This window comes from Ambystoma mexicanum, chromosome 4p, assembly GCF_040938575.1.
Source record: "Ambystoma mexicanum isolate Mex_15411 chromosome 4p, UKY_AmexF1_1, whole genome shotgun sequence".
Lineage (NCBI taxonomy): Eukaryota > Metazoa > Chordata > Amphibia > Caudata > Ambystomatidae > Ambystoma > Ambystoma mexicanum.
This window is the reverse complement of record NC_090927.1, coordinates 231,171,581-231,189,692: the sequence shown is the minus strand read 5'-3', so window position 1 is coordinate 231,189,692 and position 18,112 is coordinate 231,171,581. Positions and strand designations below refer to the sequence as shown.

Sequence of the window (18,112 nt, the reverse complement as noted above, 5' to 3'; positions counted from 1 at the left end):
CTAAGCATAGCATTAAGGGATGTACATGATTCCAAGGCCATTTCAGTGCAACACTCAGGAAAATGCAAAGCTACTGACAAAATCCTCTTGTGGTTAGAATAACCACCTGCAAATGTTTGTTGAACACTTATTTCCTTTGCTGTAAGGAATCTGTGGGACATGGAATGACACATTAACCCACCCACTTTATTATTTTGGTTTTACTGTGTGGCGAACAATGGTTGTGTGTTCAGTCAGTGATCCTGGCATCCGTCCTCATACAGGGTTCTGTTAACATTCATCATTTTAACAGTGGCTTTACTCATATAATTGCACATTTCAATGGTGCTACCACAAACACTGTGCTGCTGGTGGTTCCATACTTTAAGAAAGCTCACAAAGGAAGACGATCCTAATGCATGGTTGCGGCTTCTCTCATTGACAGTTTACCTTTGACAAGTTGTCCACTTTGTGATCACTTAATTTTCTGAAGATAGATCATCAAATTCTCTCATACTCTACTGTGCTAACTAGCAGCATGAAGGTAGCATGAAGGTAGCAGTTATGCACACTTTTCAATTCCTAAAAATAGCCACGTGAACACGTTTCAATATATAAGGGAAACTAGAAAAGCAGCAGTGATCTTAAGATCTGACAATTATCTTGGGGCAGGGTGCTAGCAAACTGGCAAGCTGAACGTGCAGCCATTGACCGAAATGGAGTGAAACTTGGAATTCATGATAAAACTGTTTGTGGTGTTACACACTCTAACTCACTACCAACCAAGTCAGCATCTTTTGCCATGAGTTTAGGTAGTTGTACCCCTGGTTTTCTGTGGAAAATCTCGCCTCACCGTTAGAAATAGGTAAACATTTGTCTTTACGGTTGGGGACAAGGGCACATGAGGAACTCCCTATACAAGCATCAATATTGGCTTACATGGGATTATCTTCTATACCAAGTCAAGCATCTTCTTTCCTGTTGACTTCAGGTAATGCTCGATCCACTACAACATCTGAAGCCAAAGGAAGTGCCCATTCGCATTCCGCGTATATCTAACTGAGACAACTCGATTGAGAGAGAGAGATGAGAGAGCAATATGCAGGGAAAGCCATATAACATCGCTACGACTTGGAGGGGTGCAGCCATGAGGAACTGCAGAACACGCAGTTGTCAGCGAAGGCGAGAACATCAGAAGAATGGTGTTGCAAGCAAGGGCAAATGCACAGCAAGACAGAGTCCAGGAGACTGTCCATGGTGGTGGCGTGACCATGGGAGATCTGTTGTGGGCATGAGGCTGGACAAACACCAAAATCAAAACAAGCAGGAAAAGTGAAATCTCCGGCTGATGAGCAGCGGTGAACAAAATGTGTTGACCAGATGCTCGGAGCAATCCGTGGTGGAGTCAGGAAAACAGGAGAAGAACCAGAACAAAGCCGCTTAGTCTCGACACCAGACCCCAGGAATCTAAACCCCAGGAATGGAGGTACTCGGGTAGAGTGAGAGAGCTGGAGGCAACATAGACTACAGACTAGAAATGACATGAAAAATAAGATTGAATGTGAACCACTGAGAAATGACAGTAGTTTGTACTGGGAGGAACCAAGGAAGTTATCAAGTGTTGCATTTGTCAAACATTGGAATATTTTAGGAAAAGGCTGTGAATGCCATTCAATTTTAAGTCCAAGTACAACGCCCAACATTAGAAGAGAACACGAGAGAGGCAAACCACTATAGTGAAAAAGAGAAAGAGAAAGCAAGTCCTGACAGAGGCAGACCTCAGTACAAGGACAGTATAGAACTGAAAACAAGAGCAAGAATTATACAAGGCTATAGTCAGAAAGAAAACATAACAGTGAGGTCCTCAGGAACTCTGGCAAATACAAATTTTGACAGGAAATGGTGCTACTTGCTACAGGTGCTCATGAGAAACCTTGTGAGAGTTCAGACTAATAATACTTATTGACTGACTTGGAAAACCCAAAGATAACAGAAACTTTTCTTGTGGAGAAAACCCTGGAGGAAAGGGATCACACCCAGCAGGCCAAGAGGGAATGTACCAAAGAGAATATAAACTGGCAACCTTTAGTTATTACTTTTAGTGATAGAGAAAGTTGGACCTAAGGTTTTGGACTGTGGACATTTCATTTTGAACTTACTGACATACACACACCCTCATTTAGGTCTGTTAGGCAGGGACTTTTCCTGATAGCAGTGGGCAAGATATGTGTTACGCTCACCTGGTATCCATGGGGACGCCACCTAGCCGTAGGGACTCTGGTATCCTTCTCTGCGGTTCCCAGATGTGGCCAGTGGGGGAGTTCTGCCTGTAATACAGGAGGGCTTTGTTCAAGACAGGCCAACTGGGGTAATTAGCCCTCCACCACCCCGTATGCCTTCAGCCCCTCTATGGCCTCTCCTCACCTTATTGTTAATTCAGGTGTGCTCTCCGTCCTGCCTTCTTGGCAGGGGCGCATTGTCCTTTGTGGGCGGATGCGATCTAGTTACTTCATTGATGCCAGCCCGTTTGGAGTCTTTCAGGTAGGTCTTATTGCTGTTGTATATTGTTGTTATTTTTGCATGCCTTTCTAGGTTTAATAAATGTCTCTTTCTCTTCCTTAGATGTGCGGAAGTCCAGTGTGATGCATTGGCTGAATTGGGTCTCGCCGGTAAATGATGGCGTATAATGAGCGCTATGATGCGGTAAGTAGGCGCTATGTGCAGCGCCGTGATGCCTTGCCTTTGCTAACCTGTTGTCTTTTCTTTCCCATAGATCGCGGTGCTCACCCAGAGGGTGGAATTCCGAGGTGATGCTGGTCGAGGGGCGACTTCCTTGGTAAGCTTTTCGGCACATTTCGTTATGTTGTAAAGTCTCTAATATCTTGTTTCTTTCCTTTTTTGCAGATCCGTCAGTCCAGGAGACACGCTGGTCCTAGGAAGCTGTTCGCAGGAGCTGTGGGAAGCTAATGATGAAAATTACAGGTAAGCTGCTGCTGCCAGCAATGTTCTTTTTGTCTCCTTACAGGTGCTGTTTTTCCGAGGTTTGCGGGTATAGCTGGACACGGTGAACGTCACGTTGCAGGATTGCAAAGTAACACGAAGCGTGTTATCCAAGTCGGGTGTGGTTTAAATAGCTTCAAGAAAGTAGCCCAGATAAAGTAGTTCCTAGGATACCACACCCAAAACACTATACCGCATAGCTTGGTTCCTAGGAGCCATGCTATGTGGATGCCTCCATGTTGGTTGTCAACTTCAAATAAAGTAGTTCCCTAAACACATGTCTTTATTAAGTATGAGCCTGGTGCCAAAGGCGTCAGGACAGGCTCCAAGAGAGCCTAGGCAATGGATGCCTAAGTTTATTGGAGACCCGAGCCAAGACCTCTCCTGGCCCATGGGCTTGCCAGAGGGGTTTTTGGATGTGGATCGTAACAATATGCATTTTTTCTTATTATTTAAATAAAATCCTCTTGATATCTACCATGTGTCCAAATCATGTTTATGGTTAATCACAAATGGTGTCAGGGGTGGGGTATACACCAGCTGACAAAAGTTGGGTGATCGTCCTAGTCACAAAACATCATCCTAAGGCTAGGGACCCTCCCATAGCTACTAACCAGTCAGTAGGTTTTGAACTGCAGAGTACAGAAGATGTTATAGTTCCCCATCAAGAACAATGATTAATCCCTATGGTTTCTCACTGTTTCCCCATCGCCAGGTACCTATATCAGATTGACCTCCAAATCATCACTCACCTGGAAATATGGCCTTGACATCATGTTAGGCGTAATCGACCCTGATCTTTGGGGCACATTTAAAATGCTGATACATAATCATGGGAACAACCCCAGTACAGTTAAATATGGTGAGAAGATAGCACAAGGGATTTTAGAACAGTCCCTATTTCTATCCCACAAGAGGTAGGGATTCTTCAAGAGACTGAAAGGGGCACAAAGATTTTTGGGGAGGTGGATTTCTCAGTAGAGGAGATCCCTAGAGAAGAGGTAGAGAATGTTACACCACTACCTGAACTTGCTTTTACCCAAATAAATGATCCCGCCTTTACAGACACTTTTGGTAGGTTAATAACGGAAAAGAACATGCACAGTCAAGCTGGACCTTTTTTCTTCTTAAAGAAGGGCTTATTATACAGAGTTAATGAGGGGAGGGATGGCCTTCCCCAAACCTAACTAGTGTTTCCCAGGAGCAACCAGAAGATAGTCCTTGTGTTAGCTCACTCTCATCTCACAGCAGCACACCAATGGGTAGGAAAAACACAAACGGTAGTGGTCCCCAGGTTTCATTGGCCTTGAGTGTTTGCAGATGTAAAAACCTATGCCTCAGCCGGTGTCATCTGTCAGAAGACAGCATCCACTCCAGTTCCACTGCACCTCTGCAGTCCCTACCAATATTAGAAGACCCCTTCCCCAGGATAACTATAGATATAGTTGGTCTGCTCAAAATATCCAAGCTGGGGAACAAATTTATCCTGGTGATTGTGGACTGTGCCCCTCAATACCCGGAGACATTTCCGTTTCAGAATTACATAAGCCAAAAGATCTTAAAGCATCTGTTACCTTTCCTTCCCCAGTAGGATTCCTCAAGGAAATCCTTACAGACCAGGGTGCCACCATCATGTCCCGTATTATGCAAGAAGTAAAAGAATTACTCAGTTTGAAAACATTACCTACATCTGTATCCCATCCACAGACACATGGACTGGTAGAACAATTCAACCAGACTCTAAAGAGAATCTTACATAAATTGGATGAAACTGACTGGAGAAATTAGGATATTATGATCCCACCACCTCCAGTTGCTATCCGTAAAACACATCAAGCTTCCATGGGATATTCCCACTTTGAGCTACTCTATGGGGGGGACCACCTCGAGGCAAGTTAGACCTGTTAAAAGAAACCTGGGCGGAAAGAGAAGAGGACATTCTGCCAATGTCCCAGACCTCACAGAAATTAAAAGATCACATGATCACTGTGAGAGAGGTACTAAAACAATATCTAGGCAAAGCACAGGAACATTAAATGGCAAGTTATGACAAAAAAGCAGTGGCAAGGTCCTTTTCAATAGGTCAATCAATCTTGGTTCTTCTCCCTACACCGAGAACAAGACAATTTCCAAGTGGTATGGGCCGGATAAAATCCTAGAGAAAAGGGGGCTGTTAAACTACATAATATAACAGCCTGACAGATGTCAGAAAACCCAAAACTGCCATGTGAATCTATTGAAAGATTGGAAGGGCACCTTGAGTGAATCTATGGATACAAATTTTGAGTTGAAACAAGATTGCCACTTGGCACCTGCCTTGTACAATTTATATGTTTTAGGTATGGGCCCCCACTTAGAAATACTTTACAATTTCCCTCTAAAACTAGAGAAGCAAAATATTGGTTGGTTGGCTTATGCCAATGACACCCTACTAATGGATAACACGCAGATTGGCATACAAAGGAGCATAGACGCCTTTTGCGCCTACTGCTTGGAGAACAGCTTGCTCATAAATCACCAGAACAAAAATAATGGTAATACTATCGGGAAAAAAGAAAAGATCCCAAATCGAAGTGGAAGGTGGGTAATGAGACAACTGAGGTAGTAAGATCTCATAATTACCAGGGAATGTATATATCTGACTCCTAAAAATGAGAGAAATAAAAAGTTATATATAATTGAAAATGGAATGAAGATTCTTGACAATATGGAATTTCACTAAATATAAAGGTGGATTTTCAATAGAGAGTTTTCTTTAAAAATATAAGACTTGCATAATCCCTAGCATATCAGGCCTTCTGAGGCAAGAGACTTTGTACAAAAAGATACTTGGATACAGAAGGCCCTGATATAGAGAAAAGGAACTGTAAGCTCATGCCAGAGAAGCCCAGGAGTGTGCTGTGCTCAAGAGTCCCACCTTGTCCTGTGCTAAAAAACATGGGGAAGCGAGACCCCGGCCATACCATCCTGTCATCATTTTGTGAACACTTCTTTCCTTTCTTGTGAACATTATCCCACAAAACATCCCACACCATTTTGTAACATAGCGGTAAGGATTGGCAATAGTTTTTTTTTAGTATAGGTCCTTTTTATTTGACTGGACTCCACTAGGACTGTATTATTATGATTTGATGGTCGTAGCTTGCTCCCATCATAGATTTGAGTTTAAATTAGCCATTTATCCCACCCACTTTACAGTTTAATAAACACCCTTGAACTGTGATCACTTATATCTGTCTTACTTTGATACCATGCCTTCCTTACAAATGTTGGTAGCAGTGGGATTTGATTCAACTGATAAAAAAATTGAAATCCATGCAGATACTTGTTGCACCACCAGAAGGGGAAAATGGAATTGTTGAACTCATTGACTCTGACCGTGTATCCACACTAAAAGAGCTGTTGTTCTCCCAACTTCAGATGCCGACCGGTCAACAGGATCTGTTCTTTAAGACTCTAGTGCTATTGGACACCCTTCCCCTCTCACATTATAATATTCAACAGTGGGATTGAACAGTACTGAAAGTTTGACCTGTCTTTACTTTTATTAGACCTCATGCTCTGAACACCCCCCACCTTTGAACAGTTTTTTTTGGTACCCATTTGTCAGTGGGCCCATTAGAGTTTGGGATTAGCCTACCAAAACCCATTGCTTCGGCAGCCTCAGAATCAGAAGAATCAGAAGACTTTGAAACCCTATCCGAGGGAATCGAGAGTTTTTTTTTTTCTGATACAGAACCATCCACTGGAGGAACCCTTACACCCCTGGAAGAAATGGCCGAACTAGCCAATGCCATTGCTCAGTTAGTGGCTCATCAGATGCAGGCCAAAGGTAGACTACAAGAAAATGTTACTAAATTAATTGAATTGCAAGCGAGACCCTTACTACCAAAGGGACTACTTCAACCACATATTGAAGGTGACGATTTAGGAAATGTTTTCTTGAACTTCGAACGACTAGCTGAACACATACAGGGTCATCACGAGTTGGGCGGTAACCCTTAAATGCAGCAGTAACACTATTACTGCCGCATTTAAGGTATGCCAAATCACAGGATTGGCAGTATATACCCCGAGCTCTTAGCTGGGGCAAATCTGCCAGGAATTTGCTGATTTTTAGTGCTATTACCGCATGGTAATACTGCCAATGGTAATCGCGCCAAAAGTTCCTCCCCATTGGGTGCAATGGGGAATGAGGAATTCCTAAATTGGCGCAGTGGGGAATGGGGAAGGACCGTTCCACCAAATCCGTGATCCGGCGCTAATAGCGCCAGACCGGTTGCCCATAGCGCTATTAGCGCAGGCATTATCCCAGCGGGAATACCGCTGGGATACTGCCCAACTCGTGATGAGGCCCATAGGATGGGAAGAGAACCTCAAAAGAAGCTATTTTGGCTCTGTTGTTGAAAGGCAAACTACAAACCTCTTAGCAACAACTTAATCTTGCACATGGTGACACCTTTCTATCCATCAAAGAAGGACTGTTAAAAAGAGTGAGGCAAACCTGCAACTTTGCATCGACAGAAGATTAAACCCAGGAGAAACCCCCTGAGAAATGGGTGTCCATGTCAAAAACTCTGTGGCCCTGTGGATCAATCACAAATCCTTAGAATAACTGATGAAGATGTTAACCCTAGAATAATTCACTAATTCCTTACTTGGAATGGGGATTTGGAAATCCCCATTCCCCATTGAGCCCATTCGGGAATGCCCCATTCCCCATTGGGCTCAATAGGGAAATTTCACGCTCATACCGCCGGCAGATTTCCCACCGGTGGTAGGAGCACAGATTTTTGGTGGATTTCCCCCCAGCTCAGAGCTGGGGAGAAATCTGCCGAAGCCCTGATTTGGTGGACCCTTAAATTCGGCAGTAACAGCGCTACTGCCGCATTTAAGGGTTACCGCCAAACTCGTGATGAGGCCCGTAGTGCCTTGAATTGAATGTGCTGGGCTACTGGAAACCAATGAAGAGAGCGCAATACGGGGGAGATGTGAGCCCAAAAGGGGGTCCCTGTTGCCATCCGGGCTGCCAGAGTTTAAAGTTGTAAATGGCCAACCAGCCCCTTAGGCTGGGCAAGGTAAAGGGAGTTACAATAGTCCAACTTGCTCAAAATCATGGCCGCAACGACTGGGGGATGTAGTGTAACTGGAATCAGATGTAGTATCTTCCTCAGAATTGTTAACTGAAAGTGCCCAGTCTGACATAATGCTGATACCTGAGCAGCCATAGAAAGAATGTCAGACACAATAGCCCCAAGATTTTTTACTGTTTTTGAAGGCACAGGAAGCTGGCCCAGAGAAGGGGGCCAAAAAGAGAAAATCCAAACTGCAGGGTTAGGAGGAGAATGCACCACCAGCACCTCTGTTTTATCCCCATTCAATTTCAACCAGTTGTGGCCCTTCCACTCCCCCACGGCCATCAGGCACTTATTCAGGCACGCCAACACCTCAGACTGACCAAGATCGAGACGGATTAAAAGCTTGGTACCGTCAGCGTACGAGTAGCACCTGATGCCGAAGAAGAAGATGAGGTGCAACAAGAGAATAATATAGATGTTGAAAAGAATGGGGGACAGAGCAGACCCCTGAGGAACACCACGACTGAGGTGACAGGACTTAGATGAGAAAGGAGACAGAGAAAGAGTTTGAGATCTATCAGCCAAAAAAGAGATGAAGCACGCCAGTACCTGACCCAAAATACCAATCTGGCCCAGGCGGGAGAGCAGGGTGGCATGGTCTATGATGTCAAAAGCCGCTGACCGATATAAAAGAATCAGGGTTCTGACACCTCCCCTTGTCAACCAGCCTGGCCATGTTGTCCTGGACAGAGGCAAGGACACTCTACATGCCCCTGCCAGGAGGAAAACCAGACTGAGCTGGGTCAAGGTAACTGGAAGATTCAAGGAAAGAAGACAGAATAGGAGTGACTGCTGATTCCAGAAGCTTCATCAGAAGTGGGAGGAGAGAGATGTGTGGACCAGTGAGGAAGGATCACCTGAATGAGGGGTCTTTGGGGAGTCGAAGTGGGACACCGAAGGATGAGACTCAATATCCCCTTCCATTTTTACACCTTTTCCCCATCCTGCCAAGTAGTATATGAAGAAACTCTAAAAAAAACTTTTCCAACACAAACACTTTCTCCCACCGTGAGTGACAAAAGACTAAGACCAGACCCTTTTACCTGACATGTCCCAACACAAGGGTCAGGCAGAGTCATGGAAACTGCCTACAACTATGCACGCCTGACTGCCCTTTCCCTTCCCAATATGGATAAAAGGCAGAGAAAGCACACTGTGAGCAAGGCCGAATGTACAAGGAAGCAGCCATTCCAGGGCGGCAGTTCAAACGGAGGAGAAAGGCGGCGTGACCTGAAAGGACGTCAAGGAGGGAGTTTTCCATGCCCTTTTCAACCCAGGCCTGAGAATCCTCCTATAAAGGAAATACAGAACCGGTAATCACAGCTTGCGAATGGTGCGATGGATGTCAGTAGTACATGGAACCCTCCTGCACTGATAGCCAGGGTGGGGAGATGTGGTTGCCACCGTGGTACTGTCCTTGACTCCAGCAGCAAAGAAACACCAACGAGTTCAGCACAGCCGGTGATTCGGATGAACCTGATAGGGGACCGGACTGTGTTAAGCTTGAGGTTGCAGTGGCAACATTAAGAAGATAAATAGACAGAGGTCTTTATTGTGAGCAAACTTGTTACCAGAAATAGATGGTCCGGTGCCACGTGGGTGCTCATTTGAAGGTCTCTAGTTGGTAACCCTCTTCTGAACAAAGAGAATGTGAAACTACAAAAGTATCAGAAATACAAATACCAAGAGGCCGTAGGAAAGGCCGCGTAAAGTGTCAAGGTGGTCATATAAGGGTCAAACTAAAATCCCTTGTACAATCGTAAGTCATTGATATGTTACAGAAGGTTTGACGATTGTAAGACTGTGAGCCTGATTGATAAAACTTGTGAAACAGGCGTTTGCGGGCAAAAGGGGAATTTGAGGGCAATTCCGTGGCAACAGTGATTTTGCAAAGCCAACACTTGCCCCGAGGAAACAGAGTGACCCGGCGAGTTGTGACCACCCTTCGGAAGTCTCTGTTTAAAATTGGCAAGTGCTTCAAAGGTCTGAGCCCGGATGAGGGGGACCTAAAGTGAACATTGTGAGATTGCTTAAAAAGACATTGAGACTTTTTGTATATTAAGAATGAGTGGATTTTTATTGAAAGGCAATAGTGAGCCCGACTGAGAGACGTCAAAATAAAAAGCATAGAGAAATGAATCCCACTCTGTGAAGAAGCTAGGTAAACTACATTGTGACGACAATTATGAACCCGACTGAGGGATGTCCACAGTGAGTGGTCTGTCTGAACCAGACTGAGGGAGGCTGACGACTGACAAAAGGATTGAAGCCTGGCTGAGGGGATCCAAGGGTGACAGGTAATCATCACCCAACGTGAAGAACGATTGAAGGACTTTTGTTGTTTTGGCATATCAGTCCCTCTGTGGCAAGAGACTTTGTACAAAAAGAGACTTGGATACAGAAGGCCCGGATATAGAGAAAAGGAACTGTAAGCTCATGCCAGAGAATCCCAGGAGTGTTCTGTGCTCAAGAGTCCCACCTTGTCCCGTGCTAAAAAACGTGGGGAAGGCAGACCCTGGCCATAACATCATGACTTATCATTTTGTGAACACTTCTTTCCTTTCTTGTGAACATTATCCCACACTATTTTGTAACATTGCGGTCAAGATTGCCAATAGGTTTCTTTAGTATAGGCCCTTTTTATTTGACTAGACTCCACTAGGACTGTATTATTATGATTTGATGGTTGTAGCTTGCTCCAATCTTAGATTTAGGCTCAGATTAGGCTTGTATCTCACCCATTATAAACAGCCTTGAGCTGTGATCACTTGTGTCCGTCTTACTTTGATACCATGCCTTCCTTACAGTGACCATTCCCAGTCTTCGCAAAACCATATTCAGAAAATAAAAGATCTGATGAAGGGGGTTACTGTTTATCATTCTGGAAATTGGTGGGATTGGCTATTTTCATGGATCCCAAATATTGGTGAAACCCTGCATTATGCCCTAGCTTGCATTTATATTATTTTGATGTTTCTTTAAGATTTTGTTTTGTTGTGGTTTGCAATGTATTTCTAGCTTATATATGATGCTTTGTAGTTTTAGAAAAAAACTATTTTGTGCCAATGGGCTTTGGAAGTCAAATATCCAGGGGTGTAATGTAATGTTTTTAACAAAATGTTTTATCTTTGATTCAAAGATGGAGTCTATTGAAAGGCATCCTGGGTGCACAATTGAACCTTTGACTCCAAACCCAAGTGAAAGCTCATTTCTGAACACTGGTTGAATTTGCTGATGCAAGAGCACAACAGCTTGTTTTTCTGTTCAGATAAGGTTTATTTTGCACCTTGTCTTGGCTCCCATGCAAAAATGTGGATGTTTACTTGTCAATGGAATTCTGCCACCCACACCGGGCGGGTAGTTGTGGAATTGCATTGATAGTCGACCTCTCTGGAAAAGTACTGAGTTGTAATTGTGTACATTGAATTGGCAAATATCAGGCAAGGCTGGAAAAGAGTCACTTTTGCTTCTGATGGATTGAAGGAAGGTAGACGTATCTTCTAATCCAGTTTGTTCCCATGGGAAGTGTCTCTTTGCCAACATGGGGTTTTGAAAGTTGCCCAGTGCAGTTCTTGGGAAAAGATGAAGAGGTGCAAACAAAGACTAACAGAAATGCAATCCTTTCTTTTTTTTCTGTAACATTTATCTGAGTTAATAAACGGCCAGATAAGCACACGTTTTATAATCTAATTGAGAGAGTAAGTGAGTTCTTGTGTTCCAAAAAGCACACTGCCTTCCTGTTTATTTTTGTGCATTAGGGAAACTCATAAGCAAAATATATATATAGCTGAGAACTGAGACTTCAGATAGCAAAACAGATACTCTGTTGGGAATGGCCTTATTCAACCCCAGGCTGATAAAGTGAAGGTGGTGCAACACAAAAATCAAAAAGAGATCTCTTCAAGCCTTCCTGGGGTTAGTGGGATATTACAGAAGGTTTATCCCCAACTATTCTACCATGTCAGCTAGTCTCACTAATAAATGAAAGAATTCTCAACCTCAAAAGATAATCTGAGGGCAAGAAGATGAACACAGCTTCAAAGGATTGAAACATATCCTCTGCCAAGAACCGTTGTCCAGCATCCCCCACTTTAATAACAAGTTCACCCTACAAACTGATGATTCTAAAATAGGTCTGGAAGCAGTACTATCTCAAGAGCATGATGGTAAAGAACATCCCCTACTATATATACCAGTAGAAAACTCTTTCTTCAAGAACGATCATGTGCTACCGTAGAGCTCAAGGCCATGGCAATCAAGTGGGCATTAATACACCTACAATATTACCTCATGGGGCGTAAATTCCTGCTCATAACATATCATTACCCATTCACCTGGATGAGACTCAGAAAAAGACTCTACTCCTCGAGTCATGAAAATGTTCCCAGATCTGCAGCCCCTTTCTTTTACAATAGAACACAGAAAGGGGAAAGAACAAGGAAAGGTAGACTGTTTAAGTTGATTCCTTCTCAAGCCTGAAGGGGAAGCCAAACACTTAAGAGGAGGATATGTGACAAATTGAGAGTATTCACTGCTTCTCTCCAGGGGGGAGTGACCCCCTGTGAGGTTACGGATATGAGCCCATTCTGCAAGACGCACCATAGGGGTCTGGGCAAGAGGGACCTTACTTGGGTTGACTCCCCTCTAGGGGACAATGACTCTCATGCACATGAGGAACTCGCTATGTCAACAACAATATCTGCTTATAAGGGATTATCTGGTAAACCAAGTGAAACGACTTTTTTTCTATTGACCTCAGGTAATGCTGGATAAACTAGAACATCTGAAGCCAAATAGAATTCCCATTCTCATTCTGACATATATGTAACTGAGACAAATTGATTGAGAGAGAGACGGGAGTGCCATACACAAGGGAAGCCCTATGCTGTGGCTAAGCCTTGAAAGGGCGGAACAGGGAGGATCTGCCAAACCTATGGTTGTCAGTGAAGGAGGGAATGCCAGTCCAGAATGTAGGAAGACTGGTGTCGCAAACAAGGGTGAATCCACTGGCAGGACAGAGTCCATTGTGGTCAGACAAATGATGAAGAAACCAACAGGAGTGGGAGAAGCAAAATCTCCCACCAGAGGAATCTAAACCCCGGGAATGATGCTACCAGGTTAGAGCGACAGAGAGGGAGGCAACAGAGACTACAGACTAAATATGAAATGAAAATTAAGAATGAATGTGAACCACTAAAAATACACAAGAGCGTGTACTTGGTGGAACCCAGGAAGTTACCAAGTGTTACATTTGTCAAACATTGAAACATTTTTGGGAAAGGCACTGAAAGCCATTCAATATTAAACCCAAGTACAAAGACCAGAATTAGAAGAGACCAAGAGAGGGGCAAACCAGTGGAACCAGTGGAAAGGATCCAGGAGTGGTGGAAGCATTATAGTAAAAAGGAAGATCAAGAGAAAACAAGTCCTAACAGAGGGAGACCTCAGTTCAAGGACAGTACACAATCTTGCAGAATCGTCAGAAAAACAACCAACAGAAAAAACTCATCCAGCCTAAATTGACTACACTAAATGTATTTTGATTGAAAATGAGGAACACAAATGTGACCTTGAATCAGTGATGCAGACAATAAACAATCAAATAAATGAAATGCAAGAGCATTATCTGCAATTCTTGAAATCTGGTTATTAAACAACGAAAGGAAGGAAGACACAAACAGCCTGGTACCAACGTTCTCTACTGTGGAAAATGAAGCCCTTCATCTCAGCAAACAACTTCAGATCCGCTGTCCATACCATTTTTCTCTCCCACCTGGGTGGGCCAATGCCCTTTTGGAAGACCTGCCGGCGACTACCTTGGCACCCCTGAAAGATGTCCTGCATGTTACAGTAAGACTCATTAAAGGACTCCGGAAATTCGATCACTTCACCCCTACCCTCATCAAACTGCACTCGCTCCCACAGTAGTCATGAATCATCTTCACATTTTCTTGCATCATCTACAAGACTGTCATCCTGAAATTCGCAAGCTACCTCACTGATAAACTCAGCATTTCCTGCTATCCTCCAGAAGTAAGGAAATTTGCAGATTTGAATTACGACAGTGCAGGAAGGAAAGAATTGGAAGAAAGGACTTCTCTGTCTATGCTCCAAGACTCTGGAACCTGCTCCCCATCAACATACAACTTGCCCCTTCACTTCTAAAGTTCAGGAAAGAGCTCAAGGCCTCTTCCTCAAGTAATGGCTCCTCCGTATCACCTAGGTCCCCACAACCTGCACTCCCCACCCCACCTGAGACTCAGTAATCTGCTCCCCACTGTCTCTCCCCCTATGCTGCCAATTATCCACCCTCCCCTGTTAGCTCCCTACTCCTTTATTCTCTTCTTCCCTCACTGTGTTCATCCTCTTGGGATTGTAAAGTGCTCTGTTGCTTTCTGAAGCCTTGTCAATGCTCAATATATACCCAAATCATAATAATAAGTATAGAACTGAAAACAAGAGGAAGAATCATAAAAGACTAGCCGTTCCTCACATAATATACGACATTCTAGCAGATCTTAAAGGTCAAAATTGGTTGGCAATTCATAGGGTCACATCTGTCCCCCTTCTTAAATATTGGAATTATCTCTGATCACTTCCAGGAAGGGGTCGGGTGTCCCTGTAACGTATTAATGCTCATTGAAAAGGCTAAACGTATATGTAACTGTCTTCTTTTGAATCTGAAAGGCATATTAATATCAAATGGAATTGGAGGAATAAATGGTAGGAGAACAGTACCACCAATTGCACGGGCCTCTATGATGTGACTTTGTAGGTGCATCATTATCAACATTTTTCCATTGCAGAGTCCCTGTAATGGCATAAGATTGCATAGTAGCATAATTACAGCACCTACTTTCAGTTTTAGCTTGTGAGGAGCAATTCGTCCTACAGTGTTTCACTCTTTAGAGACTGCAACGTTGAGCCAGTAATTAAATGTTCATTACACTGGAACTGCTGTGCCGTGTGTGAAGAGATGTGGGGGTGGAAAGAAGTAACTTGAAATTATTCTGAATTTTTCCTATAGTGGAAGCTGAAGGTGACCGCATAGAACCATGCTCATTCTATTTGTTAAAATGTTAGCTGTTGTTGAAGTGGAAGGACACACAGAGGTGTACTTTGACATTTGGACAGCAGAGGGCAACCTAACACTGATGAATTGCATCAGCTGAGTACGGAAAATTACCTAAGCATTTTAAATATTGTGACAGGCGGGTCCCATCCCAAAGAAGCAAGTTGAGTCTTAAGACAAAGTACAAGGGTGTTTATTACAAAACAAATGAATGGCTGGTGATCTCAAGTTCATTGGGCTCTCTTGGTCCTATAGAACTGTCTCTAGGACAGGCTCTTTCCTCTCTCATCTTCCCTGGGGTGGGCCATGCCTCCCAACCCCAGACTTCCCTACCGGGTTGTTAGTACCTCAATAGCAGGTAACCCCTATCTGTCTTTCACTTCTCCATACTGCAGATGTTTACCCTAAGACATTGGATGTCTGACTCCCTAGGGTACTTCTAGCTTTCTTTCTCCTATCCCCGCTTAGTAGTCTCAGGAAATGGGAAATGGGAACTTCTCTCGGCCAGCATCAGTCTCCCTTCTTTCAGACTCTCTCGGTCCTGACACTTCACTGTACTGGTCCTTGACTCTGACTCTGTTCTTCTCCCACCATGTCACTGGCCCTCCAAACTCTCACTCTGCCTTCCTACCTCCATCCTTCGATCCTACTTCCTTTCTCACTCTTGTTCCTATTACCACTTGTAGCTGCAACTGTTCTGTAGAGGAGCAGACATACACATCCGCAGGAGATCCTACCTCCCCCCCCACTGCCCCTGTAATGGAGACATGAGACCGTGCCCTGTCTAACATCAGCTATTGTACCAATACCGCAGGAAGTATTTACAAGACGGTTACCATTAAGACAACCCTATCGAATGTACTCTCGAGTTGATGACAGCCTGCAGGAGGAGATTCCTGAAAGAATATGAGAAAGGGCTATACAAAATGTACGGATGACGTCATAAGAAAGTGTGCACAGTGTCCTGAAATGCTGAATGAAAACAATGTATGAATCCTAGAGGAGAAATGACAAAGTAAAGAACCAAGTGAACCTTAAACGTGTAATAGAAGAACATTACATGGTAAAAAGTGCTGCAAGGATCAGAATTATAATGAATTTACATACACTGAAATGCAAGCTAGATCAAGTCATCATTTAGGCTAGCTACAAGTAGTGAATAGGAATGCAGGCAGAGCTGCCATTGTACAGAAACTGGACATTGGTACGACGAAATAAGTAAGCCAAAGAATCATGAAGAGAAAATGTAAGCTGTGTCACAGTAGAATATGAGGTTGTCGGAGCTGCGTTGGGAGGCTGTCTTTCTTGAAGTCAAGAACCGAGAAGTCGTGATCAGCTACCTACGCCGAAGAGGAACATGGGTGTGGAGGATGAATCCTCTCACGTTAAGGTGCAATAAAGAACACAGAAGTTGCTAAGTCTTCATTCATTAAAACATTTAAAAGGTTGCAGAATTAACAGAATTATGGTCTCTTGTCACGTGAGTCGAGGCTGAAACTCAGGCTTGAACTTGGAGTTCCAGAAATAATAGCGAGTGTCCTCACTCCCGTTGCATTCTTAGGACAAGAATACCATTCAAGGCCAAGTGCAAAGAGAATTTCATGGCAGAAGGCATGGGTGATGACATGTTGGGCTAATTGGGTGATAGGGCCGCTTCATGCCATATCTACATGCTCCTGGGTCTTGGTTTATGTGCTGCTAATTGAACCAATGTACCAGACATGGCACAAGCATCTCAAACCAATTGTATGAGTCCATATAACGAAGGACATTATAGCTTGAGAAACCAATGAAACACTCTGACTTATTTTTCTTAAATGACACATATGAAGAGGTAGCCATAGGTTTTCCACCTGACATTTGAAAGCAAATAACAAACTTAGCTCCTATATGGTTGTATATCTAGATGTGTCCCTTAACCAAGTCCAACTCTTGATGGGTTTTTTACTATTGCCATGTAGCATGACGTCATTCTGATGCATAAAGTATATCATTGTATTTCATGTGGACATCACTGAGAATGAGTGTACGTCAGTTGATGTTCGTGGTAAACTCATTGTTTTAGATAATTGCTAATAAAACAGCAAATTGCCATCTTCTTGAGTTTGTCTGGTTATTTGGACTAATAATTATTCTGGTGTAATCCCATCCAGTAACATATGCACGTTCCAAGGGCCATATGCTCATGTGGTAGCGGTGTGGATGGTTTAGACTAGTTTGACTTCAGAGTTTTGAACGATCGGTCATCCTCTGCAAATAGCTGGAAGATCGTGGAGTTTCCTGTGGAGAGCAGCCAATAAAAATAAACTTGCAAGAAAGCCTGAGACGGTGGGCAGGTATCTCTTTGAAGAAATCCCTGCTCCATTTCCACAAGTGCTCCGCGGGTGGAAGGCGAAGTGGTCAGATTGGGGGAGGAGTCGATACCGAGGGGCCTCGTGTCGATTAAATGGATGTAAGCAGACTAAGGGAAATGGCAATATAAAGGGGTGGAATTGTGATATTTTATGAAAATACATTGGGTAAGAGGAATTGTGTTGGATAAAGGAATGCCTAGGTTATCCTATTTCAAGGGAGAAAGAAGAAGACGTCTCAAATTCCAGTCCGAATATTAAGCAAGAGGATACGCACGGTCAACACTGTGGAAGGTGACTTCTTAAACTCTGCAAGGGGTAATATAATTGGAGGCATAGAAATAATATGTCTTAATATAAATGATTATAGGGAAAGGAGAAGGTGATCACAGGGGTTGTTAATATGTATTGTGTTATTATTTTGATTATTATTTTATGTTTGAAGTTCTGAAAAAGTGATAAATTGTGAAATTTGGAATTAAAGTTGGTTTGAGTTAAGTATTGTAAACAATTGGCACCAGTCAGAAGATAGATAGGTTGTTGAGACAAAAGAGAATTGAGTGGCGATTGAT

At 43.5% G+C, this 18,112-nt stretch overlaps 1 protein-coding gene across 2 annotated transcripts in view; it reads right to left on the bottom strand.

Moving 5' to 3' along the window:
* Nucleotides 1-18,112, bottom strand: part of PKHD1 (PKHD1 ciliary IPT domain containing fibrocystin/polyductin) — a 4,356,595-nt gene that overhangs the window by 2,155,135 nt on the left and 2,183,348 nt on the right. The window lies entirely within an intron of this gene.